Source organism: Nerophis lumbriciformis, linkage group LG12, assembly GCF_033978685.3.
Source record: "Nerophis lumbriciformis linkage group LG12, RoL_Nlum_v2.1, whole genome shotgun sequence".
Lineage (NCBI taxonomy): Eukaryota > Metazoa > Chordata > Actinopteri > Syngnathiformes > Syngnathidae > Nerophis > Nerophis lumbriciformis.
In genome coordinates, this window is record NC_084559.2 from 21,980,292 (window position 1) to 21,993,145 (window position 12,854).

General features: G+C 41.0%; 1 long non-coding RNA gene across 1 annotated transcript in view; it reads left to right on the forward strand.

Moving 5' to 3' along the window:
• The first annotated feature begins 293 nt into the window (after positions 1-293).
• Positions 294-12,854, forward strand: part of LOC133623107 (uncharacterized) — a 225,393-nt gene continuing 212,832 nt past the window's right edge. The window contains exon 1 of the long non-coding RNA XR_009817851.1: positions 294-343. This is a non-coding gene — a long non-coding RNA (uncharacterized lncRNA). The remainder of the gene's footprint in view (positions 344-12,854) is intronic.

Consider the following 12,854-nt stretch of genomic DNA (forward strand, 5'->3'; position numbering starts at 1 on the left):
ATGCGGGAAATATCGCTCAGAGGAAGACATGGAACTGCTACAGGAAAATACCGAAAAAAGAGAAAAAGACACCAAAATAGCGCAAAACAAGAACTAAAACATTTACACAGGAAAACAGCAAAAAAGTCCAAATAAGTCAGGGTGTGATGTGACACGTGGTGACAGTACACCTACTTTGAGACAAGAGCTATAGTGAGGCATGGTTGGTTATGGTTTAAAGTCATATCCAACAATTGCGACAACGACTTTTTACTGTCAACTGAGTTTCCTTTTTTAATGATTTCTGCTGGTGGTGTGCCTCTGGATTTTTTCAACGCAAAAAATGTGCCTTGGCTCAAAAAAGGTTGAAAAACACTGTATTAAGTATCCCCATTAGTCTACACCGCAGTGGAGGCTATTCTTCCTGGGGTCCAGGCAAAAAACATCACACAATCACAAAACAAAAGATTACAATGCAGTACAACATGATCAAATAATAAAATGTTGTAATACAAAAATAGCAACAACAAAGAACCAAAAAAAGTAATAATAACTTCGAGTTTACATAATAATGTTCATACCAAAGATAAAGAGCTATATAAATATATATATATATATGTATTTTTGCAAAAATAAAACAAAGAACCAATGGCCTTAAATATACACATTAGTGTACCAAATACAAACAATAAGTGACGAAAAAGTACCATCCATCCATTTTCTACTGCTTGTCCCACAATCAATAAGATAGTCAATAGTCAAAAAAACAGTCATGACATTAGGTACAATCTAGAATAATCTCTTTCCGCAATACTTCTCCTCTTAGTCTATTCTAAAAGGCCTACTGAAATGCGATTTTCTTATTTAAACGGGGATAGCAGGTCCATTCTATGTGTCATACTTGATCATTTCGCGATATTGCCATATTTTTGCTGAAAGGATTTAGTAGAGAACATCGACGATAAAATTCACAACTTTTGGTCGCTGATAAAAAAGCCTTGCCTGTACCGGAAGTAGCAGACGAGTAGCGTGACGTCACAGGTTGTGGAGCTCCTCACATCTGCACATTGTTTACAATCATGGCCACCAGCAGCGAGAGCGATTCGGACCGAGAAAGCGATGATTCCCCCATTAATTTGAGCGAGGATGAAAGATTTGTGGATGAGGAAAGTGAGAGTGAAGGACTAGAGGGCAGTGGGAGCGATTCAGATAGGGAAGATGCTGTGAGAGGCGGGTGGGACCTGATATTCAGCTGGGAATGACTAAAACAGTAAATAAACACAAGACATATATATACTCTATTAGCCACAACACAACCAGGCTTATATTTAATATGTCACAAATTAATACCGCATAACAAACACCTCCCCCCTCCCGTCCATATAACCCGCCAATACAACTCAAACACCTGCACAACACACTCAATCCCACAGCCCAAAGTACCGTTCACCTCCCCAAAGTTCATACAGCACATATATTTCCCCAAAGTCCCCAAAGTTACGTACGTGACATGCACATAGCGGCACGCACGTATGGGCAAGCGATCAAATGTTTGGAAGCCGCAGCTGCATGCGTACTCACGGTACCGTGTCTGCGCATCCAACTCAAAGTCCTCCTGGTAAGTGTCTCTGTTGTCCCAGTTCTCCACAGGCCAATGGTAAAGCTTGACTGTCATTTTCCGGGAATGTAAACAATGAAACACCGGCTGTGTTTGTGTTGCTGCAGCCGACCGCGATACACCGCTTCCCACCTACAGCTTTCTTCTTTGCTGTCTCCATTGTTCATTGAACAAATTGCAAAAGATTCACCAACACAGATGTCCAGAATACTGTGGAATTTTGCGATGAAAACAGACGACTTAATAGCTGGCCACCATGCTGTCCCAAAATGTCCTCCACAATCCGTGACGTCACGCGCTGACGTCATCATACCGAGACGTTTTCAGCAGGATATTTTGCGCGAAATTCAAAATTGCACTTTAGTAAGATAACCCGGCCGTATTGGCATGTGTTGCAATGTTAAGATTTCATCATTGATGTATAAACTATCAGACTGCGTGGTCGGTAGTAGTGGGTTTCAGTAGGCCTTTATAAACCCACTATGCTGGTGATTGATACCAGATATTGTGGAAGTTGATTCCTGTGAGTGATTGCCCTATACATTACAATATTTTTCAAAACATCAGTTGACTAGAATGTTTTACTGTGAAAAAAATCTGGCAACATTTGTTTGAAAGTAAAAAAAAAATGGTGAATTAGTTTTTTTTTTAGCTGAAAATAACAAAAGAAAATGGCACAAACACTATATAATGTTATTTTAAACATGCTGACACAATTATCCAAACACTTTTCTTAATGTAGGCTTAACGTTCTGACTCTTGGCAATTCACATTTGTCCTCTGCAGCATTTCACAGCCTTATTCCTCTGTTGAAAGTTTTCTACGAGAATAAACATTGGTTTGCTGTGAAGAGGATATCATGAGCTGTTCGATAATGTGTGATTTATTGGGGTCAAATGAATCTAATGTCCTGTGGTGGACTGCTACTACTTTATCATATAAAATGGTTGATGTAACAATTGCATTATAACTACTACATATGTGTACCCTAGAAACAGCTCCATGTAGTATGTTTTGATTATATAATTTAATAATTTCTTTTTTTACAATGCTTTTTATATTTATGGAATCTCAAAGTGCTACAGAGTGGAGAGACAAGTCCAATAAAAAAAATATACAGTATACTGACATACCTACCTAACATGATAGTAGAAAAGAGTATTCACTAGATATTGCTGTCCACTGCAAAAGTAAGTAAAGCATGTATAAATAAAATGAGCCCATTTTGGCTAAACATTTGTGGTATATTGTAATCACCCAAAACAATTGCTTAATATGAAAAAAATTAAATTAAAACTGCTATTTTTCTGGATCACAGCTGGGGGATTATAATTTTTTTCAGTTTAAACTTGATTCAACAGAAGAATCGATAATGCTAGAAGTTCTTTAAAATAGGGCAACAACTGTGTTTCTTTAAAATTATGGTCAGAACGGGGATATGATTAATTTCCAAAGTGAAAAAAAATACCCTATTAAAAATAGTAAAAAAAAAAAAAAAAAAAGCATTAATATCACATGCTTTCTGAAAGTATTTTCACACTTGACTGTCTTTTTCTAAGAAGGAAGATACTGAAGTCAATATATGTAATACAAATCACCGGACCTCAAAATTTAGTCAGGGTCTGAATAATTTTGAACATAAGTATAAACGAGCCATTCAATTGAATTTGTGACGTTTGCATGTTGTGCCATTTTCAAAATAAACTGTGTTTTGTCAATTATAAATCTGATGATACACATACGGATGTACTCAAAGTGTTTATTTGCCCACCTCAGGAAACTTGTTTTACTTTTTGACATAGTTACTAAACTCTCTATCCATCCATCCATCCATCCATCCATCTTCTTCCGCCTTTTCAAGGTCGGGTCGCGGTGGCAGAAGCCTAAGCAAAGAAGCCCAGACTTCCCTCTCCCCAGCCACTTCGTCCAGCTCCTTCCAAGGGATCCCGAGGCGTTTCCAGGCCAGCCGGGAGACATAGTCTCCCCCAACGTGTCCTGGGTCTTCCCCGTGGCCTCCTACCGGTCCGACGTGCCCTAAACATTTTCCAAGGGAGGTGTCCGGAGAGCATCTTGCTCCTCTTGATGTGGAGGAGCAGTGTCTTTACTCTGAGCTCCTCCTGAATGACAGAGCGTCTCACCCTATCTCTAAGGGAGAGCCCCACCACCCGACGAACAAAACTCTTTTCGGCCGCTTGTACTCGTGATCTTGTTCTTTCGGTCATAACCCAAAGCTCATGACCATAGATGAGGATGGGAACGTAGATCAAACAGTATATTGAGATGTGGAGGTTTTCCTCCCTCCGGGTTCCATGGACCACCAAGAACTGACATGACGGCGAGCAGTTTGTGACTTTGTTTTATTCTTTCAATAAAACCTTCGTCTCGTCGGGTCGCTTTTCAGCTCCTCTTTCAACTGCTCGCTCTTCGGTTGCTTTTCAGACTCCCGCGTCGTCTTGTTCATCTCGCTCTCTGTCGCTTTCGCTCTGTATCGACTGGTGGACCTCGTCCTTCTCGGCTGCTGCCCTTTTACACACTGACAGGTGATTACAGAATTGTGCCCAGGTGGGTGATCCACGCACCTGACGTCCATCTCGGAGGCGGTCCCGGCGCGCCCCGCCTCGCTGCAGGTCCGCCGGCCACGCCTCCTCGCCGCCATCTCGGAGTCGGCTCCGGCGTGCCCCGCCTCGCTGCAGGTCCGCCAGCCACGCCTCCTCACATGAGAGTTTTGCCTTCCGGCTCAACTCCTTCTTTACCACGACGGACCGATACAGGATCCACTTCACTGCAGACGTCGCAGCGATCCACCTGTCGATCTCACGATCTACTCTTATGAACAAGACTGCAACATACTTGAACTCCTCCACATGGAGCATCTCCACCCCAACCCGGAGATGGCACTCCACCCTTTTCCGGGCGAGAACCATAGACTTGAACTTGGAGGTGCCGATTCTCATCCCAGTCGCTTCACACTCTGCTGCAAACCGAGCCAGTGAGAGCCGAAGATCCTGGGCAGATGGAGCCATCTAGACCACATCTTCTGCAAAAAGCAGAGACCTAATCCTGCAGCCACCAAATTGGTCCTCTCAGCGCCGTGATTGCGCCTAGAAATTGGTGACGAAGGGCATCCCTGGCGCAGTCCAACTCTAACGGATCCGACTTATTACTTAATACTGTTACTAAATACAGTTACCAAACTGAAGATGACTTAGACCCCTTCTACACTAAGGTTATCCAGGGTAAATCCCACCTAACCTTATCCTTGTCCACACACACACACAATGGTCGTTTAAGACCCCCTCACTCCCCTCCGTCCGCCGGCGCAATTCGACCTAATCACCTCCAGTGTTGCTTTGTGTGCAAGTTCTTAAAGGGAAACATTATCACAATTTCAGAAGGGTTAAAACCATTAAAAATCAGTTTCCAGTGGCTTATTTTATTTTTCGAAGTTTTTTTTAAAAATTTTACCCATCACGCAATATCCCTAAAAAAAGCTTCAAAGTGCCTGATTTTAACCATCGTTATATACACCCGTCCATTTTCCTGTAACGTCACATAGTGATGCCAACACAAACAAACATGGCACATAGAACAGCAAGCTATAGCGACATTAGCTCGGATTCAGACTCGGATTTCAGCGGCTTAAGCGATTCAACAGATTAGGCATGTATTGAAACGGATGGTTGTAGTGTGGAGGCAGGTAGCGAAAACGAAATTGAAGAAGAAACTGAAGCTATTGAGCCATATCGGTTTGAACCGTATGCAAGCGAAACCGACGAAAACGACACGACAGCCAGCGACACGGGAGAAAGCGAGGACGAATTCGGCGATCGCCTTCTAACCAACGATTGGTATGTGTTTGTTTGGCATTAAAGGAAACTAACAACTATGAACTAGGTTTACAGCATATGAAATACATTTGGCAACAACATGCACTTTGAGAGTGCAGACAGCCCAATTTTCATCAATTAATATATTCTGTAGACATACCCTCATCCATGCTCTTTTCCTGAAAGCTGATCTGTCCAGTTTTGGAGTTGATGTCAGCAGGCCAGGGAAGCGAGGGTCGATATTCTTCTCTTGATCATCTTCAGTGGCATAAGGGACGGTGTGAGCCAAGACATCCAGGGGGTTTAGCTCGCTCGTCTGCGGGAACAAACTGCCGCCATTGCTTGCCGTGCTACCGAGGTCCTTTGTCCCTGAATGGCTCATACACTCCGGCAGATTCAATGGGGGTCTGGCGGCAGATTTCTTTGACTTTATCGTTGGAAATGCATCTGCTTTGAGTGTCGCAGGATATCCACACATTCTTGCCATCTCTGTCGTAGCATAAAGGTAAAGTGTGCGGAACAAACGTCCAATTTCTTGCCATTTTCGCATCTTTGGGCCACTGGTGCAACTTGAATCCGTCCCTGTTCGTGTTGTTACACCCTCCGACAACACACCGACGAGGCATGATGTCTCCAAGGTACGGAAAACAGTCGAAAAAACGGAAAATAACAGAGCTGGTTTGACTCGGTGTTTGTAATGTGTTTGAGAAAATGGCGGATTGCTTCCCGATGTGACGTCACAACTCGCTCCGAGAGCGAATAATAGAAAGGCGTTTAATTCGCCAAAATTCACCCATTTAGAGTTCGGAAATCGGTTAATAAAATATATGGTCTTTTTTCTGCAACATCAAGGTATATATTGACGCTTACATAGGTCTGGTGATAATGTTCCCCTTTAAATGTAACTTATCTGAAAAATATCCAGTGTTGTGGTATTTCAATTAACTGGAATCCAGTGTGCTGTGGGGCCCTATTGTAGTGAATCACACCTGAGCCATCATAAATTAATCAAATCTTTAATGGACATGGGAAAGTAAACAATGTGATAAAGAACATTTTACATCAATCAATCTAGGGATCTAGAGATCTGGTCAGGACACTCCTCACTCTTTTGCCTTCACCTTCATTGTCCATTCCTTTTTGGTGACTTTATATACTCTGGACCTAGACGTTGAGTAATCACTCGACATACATGGCGGACAATAACTGATCCAGTCTGCTTAGCCAGTCCAAAAGCATTCACTGTTTTCCGTAGTCTTCCCTCGTCGGCCAGGTAATACAAAGCACACTTCGACGCATACTTGCCAACCTTGAGACCTCAGAATTGGGGAGATATTCAAAAGGCCCGTACTGTACTTACTGCTTACTTAAAAAATATATATATATATTTAACAATTTAATCATAAAATACGGGACAACTCCGTATTATAAGGGACGGGTGGCAACCCTATACACTCACCTTTCACTATTTGAGTAGCATTTGTTCTGCCATTTGCGTACTGGCGAGCGATCTCTGAACCTGGGAACATATCTTAGACTTAGACTTAGACTTGGACTTAGAAAATCTTTATTGTCCCCGAGGGGCAATTTGGTTTGCAGCAGTAGTCATTAAAAACAAGGTTCAACAGTAAAAACGAGGTACAACAGTAAAAACAAGGTACAACAGTAAAAACAAGGTACAAATACATAAAATACATACAACATACAAACCATCATGAAGGCATTGAGCGAATAACTAAAAACATTTGTAATACAATAAAAACTAATCATCACACGTCGCTTCCCACTTAAGTGACTGCATAGCAGCTAAGCTTGTTTAAGAAGCTCATTTATAAAGTCAACAGCTTCACGGATTTGTTGAAAACATCCGCAAATGGGAACGGGATGTTGCTTGTAGCTATCAGCATAGCCATCTTTGTCTCGGCATAAGTTACACCCTCGGGTCTCCATTTAGCAAGGTGGCCCATAATACTGGGCTGTGACCGGTGCTGCGTTGCCGCAGCCTTGTGCTTCTCTGACCGTTCATGAGTGACTATATCCTTTCGGCCACCGTGTTCAATGGAGAAGTCTGATCTACAAAATTTGCAGGCAGCATACCCCTTCCCCTTCGAGCTGTCCTGGATGTACTGAAATTCTGTTTTCCAATCATTTTGGAACTTGCAAGCGTACTTCTTCTTACTCGTCATCGTCATGTCTCTTCTTCTGCTTCGTCTTCTTCTTCTTCTGTTCTGATTGCCGCGCTTGACTTCGAGGTGTAACCGTTATTATTGTCCGGCCGGAAACGGCGCCCAGTGAAGGATGGTGTAGCAATATTGTTGTCCTGGTGGAAATCGGGAGAAATTTGTGAGAATGGTGGCCGCGGGAGATTTTCTTGAGGGGCACTGAAATTCGGGACTCTCCCGGGAAAATCCGGAGGGTTGGCAAGTATGCTCCCACGGGAGCCCGCGTTCTCGTTGTCTCTCCTTCAACAAATGGACAAAGTTTTTTGGTAAGTAGAATCACAGCTGACCTGGACCTTCGAAAGTTCTCTTGCCATCTGAGAAGTGTCGTATCCCAAATAGCTGCAATCGCGCATTTCTGGATGACTCGCCTCCATATTTCCAGTGGTTAGCTCCGAGTTACAAAACCGTTTGTTATGAAGCTGGCTGTGTCGCGTTCTTTCTGACGTCACTTCCCATGTGGGGCGCGGTCTTTCTGGCGTCACTTCCTCTCCGAACTCAGTTTGTAAACAATCGATGAGTCCATAAAAAGCTAAGAGCCGGAGATTCAAGAAATACACAGCCCACTTACCCGTGTAAAAAGTTATCCAAGGAGGGGTACCTTAAACGATGGTTTAGTGTGGCTGACGCGCGGCTTATGCTAAATAATTATTCGTTTAAGGAGTTATCCGGCTTACTGTAGACAGGGCCTTAGAGTAACGTGTGTTTTTAACAGGTAACACAAAAGACATTAAAAATAGCCGCACTTGATTTATACTTAAAATAAGTCGAAATTCAACAAAAACGTTGTTTTTTTTAAATACAAAACTGTGCAAATAACAAACAGCTCCTTTAAGGTTGATTTTTTTTTCTTAATATTCTCTCTTTTTTTTGTTTAGAAAATAAACTTTAAGTATAGTTGTGATAAGCAGTAACACAAATGTGGAAATATATATTTCATGGTATAGTCGACACAAGGACCCAACAAATGCTATATTTCCTAGAGATGTCCGATAATATCAAACTGCCGATAAATGCTTTAAAATGTAATATCGGAAATTATCGGTATCGATTTCAAAAAGTAAAACGTATAACATTTTTAAACGCCGCTGTGTACACGGACGTAGGGAGAAGTACAGAGCGCCAATAAACCTTAAAGGCATTGCCTTTGCGTGCCGGCCCAATCGCATAATATCTACGGCTTTACACACACACAAGTGAATGCGAGGCATACTTGGTCAACAGCCATACAGGTCACACTGAGGGTGGCCGTACAAACAACTTTAACACTGTTACAAATATGCGCCACACTGTGAACCCACACGAAACAAGAATGACAAACACATTTCGGGAGAACGTCCGCACCGTAACACAACATAAACACAATAGAACAAATACCCAGAACCCCTTGCAGCACTAACTCTTCCGGGACGCTACAATATACACACCCCCTACCCCCCACACCTCAACCCTGCACCCCCCAACCCCGCATACCTCAACCTCCTTATGCTCTCCCAGGGAGAGCATGTCCCAAATTCCATGCTGCTGTTTTGAGGCATGTTAAAAAAAAAAATGCACTTTGTGACTTCAATAATAAATATGGCAGTGCCATGTTGGCATTTTTTTCCATAACTTGAGTTGATTTATTTTGGAAAAACCTTGTTACATTGTTTAATGCATCCAGCGGGGCATCACAACAAAATTAGGCATAATAATGTGTTAATTCCACGACTGTATATATCGGTATAGGTTGATATCGGAATCGGTAATTAATATCAGAATATTGGATATCGGCAAAAAAGCCATTATCGGACATCTCTAATTTAAACTGTATTTATTAAATATGCCACATTTGCTGTAAACAAACAAAATTACTGTAAATTGTACCCCACATTATCATATTTTATTTTCTGGGAATGCAAATTGCACAGATTCGGTGCAATAGCCCAATGGTCCAAAACCATGGCAACGCTAATGCATGCCCTTTTTATGTAATAAAACAAAGGCAACTTGTGGTTCCAGTAGATTTATTAGGTAATAATAAATGAATATTTTTCTAACAAAATCTCCAAATATTGTTAAATATTATTGTTAAATTGAAAGTAGAGTTACCGTAATTTTCAGAGGATAAGTCGCTCCGGAGTATAAGTCGCACCACCCAAATATGCATAATAAAGAAGAAAAAAAACATATATAAGTCGCATTTTTTGGGGAAATTTATTTGATAAAAGCCAACACCAAGAATAGACATTTGAAAGGCAATTTAAAATAAATAAAGAATAGTGAACAACAGGCTGAATAAGTGTGCGTTATATGAGGCATAAATAACCAACTGAGAACGTGCCTGGTATGTTAACGTAACATATTATGGTAAGAGTCATTTAAATAACTATAACATATAGAACATGCTATACGTTTACCAAACAATCTCTCACTCCTAATCACTAAATCCCATGAAATCTTCTACGTCTAGTCTCTTACGTGAATGAGCTAAATAATATTATTTGATATTTTACGGTAATGTGTTAATAATTTCACACATAAGTCGCTCCTGAGTATAAGTCGCACCCCCGGCCAAACTATGAAAAAAAACTGAGACTTATAGTGCAAAAAATACGGTATATTGATTTATTCTTTACATATTTAGTAGAGATGTCGGCAGGTCGATATTACCGGCCGATAAATGCGTTTAAATGTAATATCGGAAATTATCGGTATCGTTTTTTTTATTATCGGTATCGTTTTTTTTGTTGTTTTTTTTGTTTTTTTTCTTTAAATTAAATCAACATAAAAAACACAAGATACACTTACAATTAGTGCACCAACCCAAAAAACCTTCCTCCCCCATTTACACTCATTCACACAAAAGGGTTGTTTCTTTCTGTTATTAATATTCTGGTTCCTACATTATATATCAATATATATCAATACAGTCTGCAAGGGATACAGTCCGTAAGCACACATGATTGTGCGTGCTGCTGGTCCACTAATAGTACTAACCTTTAACAGTTAATTTTACTCATTTTCAATAATTACTAGTTTCTATGTAACTGTTTTTATATTGTTTTACTTTCTTTTTTATTCAAGAAAATGTTTTTAATTTATTTATCTTATTTTATTGTATTAATTTTTTTTAAAAGCACCTTATCTTCACCATACCTGGTTGTCCAAATTAGGCATAATAATGAGTTTATTCCACGACTGTATATATCGGTTGATATCGGTATCGGTAATTAAAGAGTTGGACAATATCGGAATATCGGATATCGGCAAAAAGCCATTATCGGGCATCCCTAATATTTAGTCAACAAGCCCAACAAATACACATCAGACATTTGCAACGTTTTCATTTAGAATCCAAATTAGGCATAATAATGTGTTAATTCCACGACTGTATATATCGGTTGATATCGGTATTGGTAATTAAAGAGTTGGACAATATCGGATATCGGCAAAAAGCCATTATCGGACATCACTAATATTTAGTTAACAAACCCAACAAATACACATCAGACATTTGCAACATTTTCATTTAGAATCCCAAAACAACAAAACAAATGTTAAAAATGTATAGATGCCTTCCTATGTTTTTTTCTGTTTTTGGTGTTTTATTGGTACTGATCTTTTTTATTTACCACCACGTCTCCAGCTGAGAGACCTTGTATGTGTTCCAAGCCCGTTCATTTATAGAGCCGCGCCTGAGCAAAATGTGCTTCACTAGACGTTGTCTAGACACGGGATAATTGCAGACATCACTGAACACTCAGCTGCTGCCTATAACCTCAAGGGAGTTGAGGTGGACTTTGAGAGAATTGGGCAGCAGTCATTTGGGGGGGGGGGTCCACTTAGCACACGCCCCTCCCAGCTCGCGCGCTTATTTGTTTGCTCGAACCTGGGAAAACGTATGCATTTGCCGGTGTAATAGGAAGTAAAGCTGCAAACTTGTGTGGGAGATGACAGGACAGGAACAAGCAAAAGAGAGTGCAGGAGTTAAAGCACACAACACGAAGTGTTCATAACCGCAGATGTGGTGACTTCATCAGTCAAAAATGTACCCCGTCCTATTGCTCTTCTGGAGCACACTTGGATAATGGTTGCAGATGTCGGGTTTTTTTTTTTGCTGGATCCCAACCTACCATATTCATGCTCACCTATACGTTATTGTAGGTCGCAGTGTGTTTATCCTGATGATTGCAAGTGAAGCCTGTGACTGTGGGGGATGTTGGTTGGACTCGGCTCTGAGAGATGCTTGCAGGTCGACGGGTTCAACCAGGGTATGTGACTAATCTCAGTGGGGGTAGACAGGATGCAGAAAAACTGAATCCTGTTGAGGCAGGCCACCTTCCTATTCAACTCTAGGTGTTGTTTCCTGACGCTTTTCATTTCTTTTTTAGAAGGAAACTCTTGTGAATTCTTTACTTTGCTGTCTTTGGCCATACCTTGGATTCTGACAAATATTAGAAATAACGCACTACATTGTATCAATTTATGTACAGTCGTGGTCAAAGGTTTACATACACATGTAAAGAACATAATGTCATGGCTGACTTGAGTTTCCAATTATTTCTACAATTCTTAAAGGGGAACATTATCACCAGACCTATGTAAGCGTCAATATATACCTTGATGTTGCAGAAAAAAGACCTTTTTTTTTTTTAACCGATTTCCGAACTCTAAATGGGTGAATTTTGGCGAATTAAACGCCTTTCTATTATTCGTTCTCGTTGTGACGTCACATCGGGAAGCAATCCGCCATTTTCTCAAACACCGAGTCAAATCAGCTCTGTTATTTTCCGTTTTTTTCGACTGTTTTCCGTACCTTGGAGACATCATGCCTCGTCGGTGTGTTGTCGGAGGGTGTAACAACACGAACAGGGACGGATTCAAGTTGCACCAGTGGCCCAAAGATGCGAAAGTGGCAAGGAATTGGACGTTTGTTCCGCACACTTTACCGACGAAAGCTATGCTACGACAGAGATGGCAAGAATGTGTGGATATCCTGCGACACTCAAAGCAGATGCATTTCCAACGATAAAGTCAAAGAAATCTGCCGCCAGACCCCCAGGAAAAGAGAGCGGATGACGGTATGTCTACAGAATATATTAATTGTTGAAAACTGGGCTGTTTGCACTCTCAAAGTGCATGTTGTTGCCAAATGTATTTCATACGCTGTAAACCTAGTTCATAGTTGTTAGTTTCCTTTAATGCCAAACAAACACATACCAATCGTTG